Consider the following 7,583-nt stretch of genomic DNA (forward strand, 5'->3'; position numbering starts at 1 on the left):
TAGAAATACCATTGCATAAATACAATGTACCAACCTTTTCGCCTTTTTCTATTACCAGGGCTCCTTTAGTGACCTTCCAAGCTTTATCTGTGAAAATTGTCACACAACCTTCACCGCCTAACTGCCATGTTGAAATCAGATTTTTCTTTAGATCTGGAACATGCCTTACCTCATTTAATAGCCATTGGTTTCCATTCTGCTGTTTTACAAGAACCTTACCCATTCCAACGATTTTACAGGGTTTATCATCACCCAGACGAACTTGTCCAAAATCTCCTTGAACATAGTCATGAAAGTATTTCTTATCAGGTGTGGCATGGAATGAAGCCCCTGAATCTACCACCCAGGAATCAGTAATATTTTCGAAAGAACGAATCAAAGCATCTTGTAACACCTCACCTATCACATTTGCTTCATGATTGTTTTCTTGCTGTGCATCTCCTTCTTTTCCCTTCTGAGATATACAGTCTTTCTTTAGGTGTCCTTTCTTTCCACATTTCCAGCACACTATCCCCGATCTGGACTTGGATCTGCCTTTCCTTGATTTACTGCGATATCCTGAGCTCTTTCCTCTTTCCATTTTTCTTCCTCTAGACTCTGCACTCAAAGAATTTCCCGATGTCTCACTGGAGCTTTTCTGTCGCATTTCCTCGCTAAGGATAGCACCGACAACATCATCAAACTTTAAAGTACTAGATCCAGAAACGGAGTTACTAATGGCCATTACCAAACCATTCCAACTTTCTGGTAATGAGCACAAGAATAACATAACTTAACTGACTTAACTGACATAACTTAACTGACTTGTAACTGTATTAAAATCATTTAAATGGTTTGCAATAGATCCACCTTCCGACATATTCATATTAAATAACCGTTTCATAAGAAATACCTTGTTTGAGGCCAAGGGTTTTTCATATAGTTTCGACAAAGTCTGCATCAAACCATCTATCGTCATTTCCTTTGAAATTTGAAGGCGACTGATGCAGCAAGGCACAACCGTATTGTTCCGAGTGCCTTTCTATTAAGAAGGTTCCATTCTTTGTCTTTCATATCTGTCGACATCTTTGTTTTTCCGCCCAATGGTAGGTATAGATCTTTCTGATACAGATAATCTTCCATCTGCATCTTCCATAGCAAGAAGTTTTGGCCGTTAAATTTCTCGACCCTAAACTTACCATCTTCCGCCATTGCTCCCACTCGAACCAGGAACCCTTCTTTCCTGCAAGCTTATTAGCCAAATAGACCTTCGGCTCTGATACCAGTTGTTAGAAAATTATATATTACGGAGCAATGGAACACATAAAATATTGCAGAAATATAAACACAGAAAACGCACAAAACAAGAGAGACATAGATATACGTGGTTCACTCAGTTTAGGCTACGTCCACCCCTAACAGCCAGTCCTTCCTTTCTATTATCCAACAAAATGAAGAGACATAACCTACAGCAAATCCGGTGTAATATCCTCTGTTTTCTCTCACAGTCTCACCTCTCTGTTTCTCGCTCACAAAATACACATCTATCACACAGCCTCAAATACAATATCCTCATACAAAGAGAGGGGTTTCCTTCTAGGGAAAAAAACCCTAAACTAAACATAAGTTCTACCGTCAGATCATCCACCTAATGAACGGCCCAGATTGACTAGAAATTACTATACTTTTACAAGGCAATTTTACAGTTGTTTTTAGCTTCGGGGGCACTACCCCTGAAACCCCCCGCCAGGGGCAGGCTCCCAAAGGTCACAGCCGCCCCCCCCCCCCCTGGACCCCCCCTGTAGCGAATATTTTATGGGCGGAAACGTTTCGAACTGGGGTCCTATGTGGCGATACCTTTGAATATAGAAGATAATCAGGCTCCACACCCAACAAGTTGGAGCTTGAATGATCACTGTCGTAAAAATTGGAGGCCCCATTTTTCTGGAGAAAGATTTGTATCTCCGTGGTGTAAAGTTCTGTGAAGAGAATCATTGAAGTTGTGTGATCCATTCAGTCGTAAAAGCCTCAGTGCTGCTTGTAGTGGAGGCTCCACTTCCAGAAAATCAGAGGCAGACCACTCTTAAAGTTGCAGCACAAACACGATTTGTTTTAAGGCAATGTAGATCATTTCTGTCAGGCAGAGGAGTTTCAATTGCTTTTCGTTGTGAGTAGCACACTGAGGTCAGCAGCATGAACCCATATCAGTGGCCAGACCTGCGTGAATCCACCTGCACGGGACAATTTTTTGAGAAAAGACCTACGCTGGTCTAACCTGTCGAAATATGAAGTTACGCTGCAATGGCATGGCAATCATAACCCAAAAACTGTAGGTAGAAAGATCACGGTGGACTCCAACCAAATTAGCAGCGAGAAATCCATCTGCATTACACTCTGCGTGGACTGCAAATTCCGACCTCAAATCCAGTGGAAAACTTCATCAAATTGAACAACAGTTCTGGAAGCACGCCTAATTCGCTCAAACATACCTGAAGATACTGAAACATCGACTTATGAAGCTGCATCGGTGCATGAAGATTTAGGTAATTTTAATGCGGAGAATGATTTTTCTTATCAAAACTTGAAACAATTTTCTTTATAAATATTTATGTGCTTCATAAATGATACATGGTGGCCAAATATTTTGGTTAAAACAAATTGAGATTAAAGGAAGACCTGCAACAAGATTAAAGGAAGACCTACATAAGATTGATGCACTTCCTTCAAGGTCTATGGGTAGTTATTCATAAACATTATACATGAAGCGATGCACAAGTTTTAATGGTATAAGAAAATATATTTTATTACTTTTCATTACAGTAATAAAATATTTTATAGTCCTTGGTGATATGTAAAAGAAACGCTTTCGAGGATTTAAATGCATGTGTAAGTCAAGTTGGGTAAGGAAAAGGTAAAGTTGTTTATTAAATTGTTTTTGGAGAGATAAGGAGTACTTGTAATTTTTTGTATTTCGAGTGATAAGTGGAATTCTTTGAGAGAAATTCTTTTTTTGTAATCCAAAGTAATATTTTACTTTGAGAGAGATTTTGAGAGTGAATGAGTGTAAGTAGTTTTTGAAGACATTTTTCTTTCCAAAGTTCTAGAACTCGGATTCCATGAAGATGTTGTGAAGCTGAGCGATTATGTACTCCAAAATTTAATAAAGATATCATTTTTGTGGTGATTGTGTCCTAAATCTGCCTGAAATTGAATAAGGGGATCTAAGGTACACTATGTGTGTTTGATGGTGCATGTGTTTTATGGCTTCATGTTTTTTCTTTTTGATTTGTGTCTAGTTTTGACACATAAATGATCTCATTTAACACACATAAAGTTCAATGCAAGCAAGCACAACACTTGTAACAAAATAGCTTCAAGGAAGGATAATTAAGCTCAACACATGCATTTGCGTCACTACAACAAATAATCAAAGATTGTCAACATCAACATTCTACCTCAACAAGCAAATTCACTTAAACAAGTTAAATCATTTTAGAGCATAGTCTACATCAACATTATTGAACTTGTAATCAAACTCAAATTACATTGAATTGTAAGGGTGCATTCTCTGTTGAAACCGACACCCAAGTCTTGAATTGAGTCAAATTGAATTCATTGTAGTGAGTCATTAAAATCATTGTAAGCTTTTTTGGGTGCATTTTAGATAGTGTTCGACACCCTTCCTTTAAGAAGAATCAAGTGAATGCATGAATTTTAACTCTAAAGCAAGCAAGCAACAAGTTCGCATCTCCTGCAAGTGAGCGTGAGTATTCATTCAAGCAATTTGTGTCAAAACAGTACAAAGTTCAAACCTTCAAGCGAGCTAGAGTGAAGTGCATTGCAACAACCATCAAAGCAACCAAACAAGTTCAACTCTAACACCAATTAAGCAAGTTGAGATCGACGTCAAGCGAGCGTAGCTATTCCTTCAAGTGAGCGTGAATTCATAAAGTAAGGCAAGTGAGGATTCAAGTAAAACAGTTCACAACACAACATCTACGACAAGAGAGCCTGATTTCAAGTGAGCAAGTTCAGATGGCGCAACATCTTCAGTTGTTAAACATTCTTCACAGTTTGATCATCTCCAGTGATGAAGACATGGTGCACATCAGCAAAGAAACTCTTGTTAATCTTTCATGGCATCTGCAAAAAACACATGAAACCATTGAGTTTCTTCAACTAGAGTCGCAACTACAAAGAGATGAGCTGCAACAAAAGAGTTCTTCTTCCAAGTCATTCAACCATACAGATGAAGATAAAGATGTTGATTCCAAATCACTCATCCAAAGAACTTCAACTGTCGAAGTTGTTCATGAAAAAATTCAAATTTCTTCCAAACCCATCATCAAGCCCTGGGAAGAGATTCAAAATAACAAGAATCGACGAGGCTTAGGATATGTCATTGATGACACCAACTTACATATCCTAGATTATTCCAAGCCAATTAAGTTCATCAGTGCAGGATTTCTTGCATAACTCCCCTCAGCAAGTTCTGAGAAAGTTGCAGACAAACAGAATTACACACAACCTGAAGTTGAAATCCAATCGAAGTGTTCTCATTGTCAAAGAACCGGTCATATGGAAAATCAGTGTTTTGATCTCCATCCTTGTTGCCATTGTGGCAAGCCCAATAATTCCTCAAAAAAATGTCGCAACCAACAAAAATCAGCCAGATTGAAGATACATTATGAATGGATCGATCCTTGGGAATGGTCATCCATAGTCAAAATATTGTCTCAATTCTACAACCGACTACAATCACACATATTGCAGCCAGCAGTGAACCGATGATGGTACTCTCATGCAGTTGAACGAGGGAGTACAATAGTGAAACTCTCCTACACCTGAAGGGGTAAGTTCAAATATATTTTGGAGAAGATTGTCTCTCCTTTCAGCTGACAAAGGGGGGAAAATGTCGATGAAATTGACAAGTGGTTGTCAGACTGAAAGTCTCAACAACATCAGCGAAGCAGCTAGTGGGCATCTTCATTAACCAGTGGGAATTTGCCATCAGCAGTGAGCATCAACAAATTCGCCAGTGGGCGATCGACAGCCAAAGTAGCAGTGAGCAACTTTCTTCATAGCAAAAGCAACATTGAGTTGTCTTTCGACATCTTTAGCCAATGGGCGATCATCATCAGCAAATACACCAGTGGGCATTCATCAAATTGTGTCAGTGGACACCGAATGCTGTTTTCAAACAAAGGACAGTTGGATCCTTTTGTGGCTTGGCACATGATGGAGTTGTCAAGAAACATTCAGAGATGAATCAGGCATGTAGCTGATTCATGTTCTCTTCAGATTTGAGTTTTTTCCATCATCCAGTTTTGGCGGTTTTTTCAGGCAAAGTTTTTGAGGATCAACATGAGAACCTGGAAGATGGTTCCTCGTTCTTATTTTGGATTTATCATTGAGGGGGGGAATGTTAGTCTCTCTCACAAAACAATAATAAATCCAAAATAAATAAGTTAATTAAATATTCTAAGTTAGGAATTTGTGCCTAACTCTTGGGTTGTTCCTCTAAGATAGGAGTTAGTTTAGGTAACTCCTATATTAGTGTGTGTCTGGTGAGAAATTATCTCAACCAAAGGAGAAAGTATCTCAACCAAAAGTGTCTAAGATAGCACGCACTATCTTGAGAACACTATCTCTCATCTATTTATTTGTAACACTATATTCAATTATTTTAATGAATGAGAATGAGAGAGAATACCTGAGGAAGCCATGAGGCTAAGCCTTTTCCGCCAATATATTTTTGTCTAGTTTCATATCTATGTTTACTGCAATATGTTTTTGAGTTATTTTAATGTGTATCATTCTATGTCCATTTGAAGATGATGAAAGTGATAGTGAAACAACTAAATTTTCTCTTATGGGTGAGAGAGAAAGATATCAAATAGAGGTAGAATTTAAAAGGCTCATAGACAAAATTAGAGATCAACAAGATCTATTGAACAAAAGGGAGTGTGCCTTCGAAGAAGAAGCTACCAAACTAAAAGCTCAACTAGAGGAAGGAAACAAAGTAAGGACGAAATTCAAGGAAAAGGAAGATCAATGTAAAAAGATACAGGATGAAGTGACATCATTAAGAAATGAAGTAAATGAAAGGAGCACAACAATAAAGAAACTCAAAGATAGATCTAGTTACTATGAAAGTCTTGAAGTTAAGATCCTCTCACCAAAAGAAGATCTTGAAAAATCAAATAAGCAGAATGAAGAACTACTCCAAGCTCTTGAAAAACAAGAAAATGAAGTTCTTGAATTAAGGCAACAGATGGAAGAAGGAAGAAAAGCTGAAGAAATCATGAAGAAGCGGTATCTTGAAAAGGAAGAGCAATATCAGGTTGAGTTAAATATATGAAAAGGTAAATTAGAAGAAAAGTATAAGCTCTTACAATTTCAAGATAGTACTAAGATCTTGGATGATATTCTTAGCAGTCAAAGGTCTCCTGCCATCAAAACTAGTCTTCATTTTTGTGAATCTATTGAAGGTGAATCTAGCTCACAAAGTAAGACAAGGAACTCTAATGCAAAATCTAAAATGCTCAACAAGGAAATGAGCGTCAATCCCATCAACAACCAAGGAAAGAAATTCTTCAAAGGAAATATTTTACTCCTAACTATGTAAATGATAGTCATTCATTTCCTCAAATGAATAATGTTGAATGTTTTATATGTCATAATCTTGGACATGTTGCAGCAAGATGCAGAAGGAGAATGGTTCAAGACCATCACACAGAAATATCATTAGCTTCTAGGTACTTTAAGGGATATTGTTTTTCTTGCAATATGTTTGGTCACAAAGCCATTGACTGCTATAGAAGAAATATGAAACATGTAAGGTGTCATGCATGTAACAAGTTTGGTCATATAGTAAAGGAATGCAAGAGGAAATTTCGGACACCATACCAAAAGGAGAAAACATCATCACACTTGAAGATATGGAAGAAGAAGGAAGTACAATTAGAAAAATGTGGCATGGCACAGTGTACAAACATGACAGACTCAGGGGAAGCCAAAAGTATGAAAATTCAATGTTCTAAATCTCATACGCAAGTTTCATGAAGAAAATTCGCATATATACACAATTTCGAAACCGCACAATCGTGTATATGTGGTTTGAGAAAAATCTAGAGGGACAGACTCAGAAAAACTAATTTTATATGATTTAGACAATTATCACTTATCTTTTCTATCATAATGATGGATGAATACAACCTGTGAAGTGTTTTTGATCCTCACAAGTTGTTGATAACTTGAGGAATATCTAGTTGACAATGATGCCTTGATACTTCTTACTAATATATGCAATGATTAGATCTGATAGTGAATAGGTGAAACAGGTTCAGGGGGAGAACATGCTATGCTTCTAATAAAGCATTGTTGGCATTATGTTTATAAGTCTTTGGTACCTAATCAATGATGATGATTATGTGGCTAAAGTATTCAAATGATACATCTTGCTATGTATGAGTTACCCATGATGAAATCTCAGATGATACTTGTATTGATTCATATCAGATTTATGGATGACTTTTTGATGATGGATACAGTATATATATGTTTCTTATATGGTGATCTTCATAAGGACAAGGAGAAGTACA

This window comes from Pinus tabuliformis, chromosome 8 (assembly GCF_031772625.1).
Source record: "Pinus tabuliformis cultivar Carrire ecotype Pingquan chromosome 8, CPIR1, whole genome shotgun sequence".
Lineage (NCBI taxonomy): Eukaryota > Viridiplantae > Streptophyta > Pinopsida > Pinales > Pinaceae > Pinus > Pinus tabuliformis.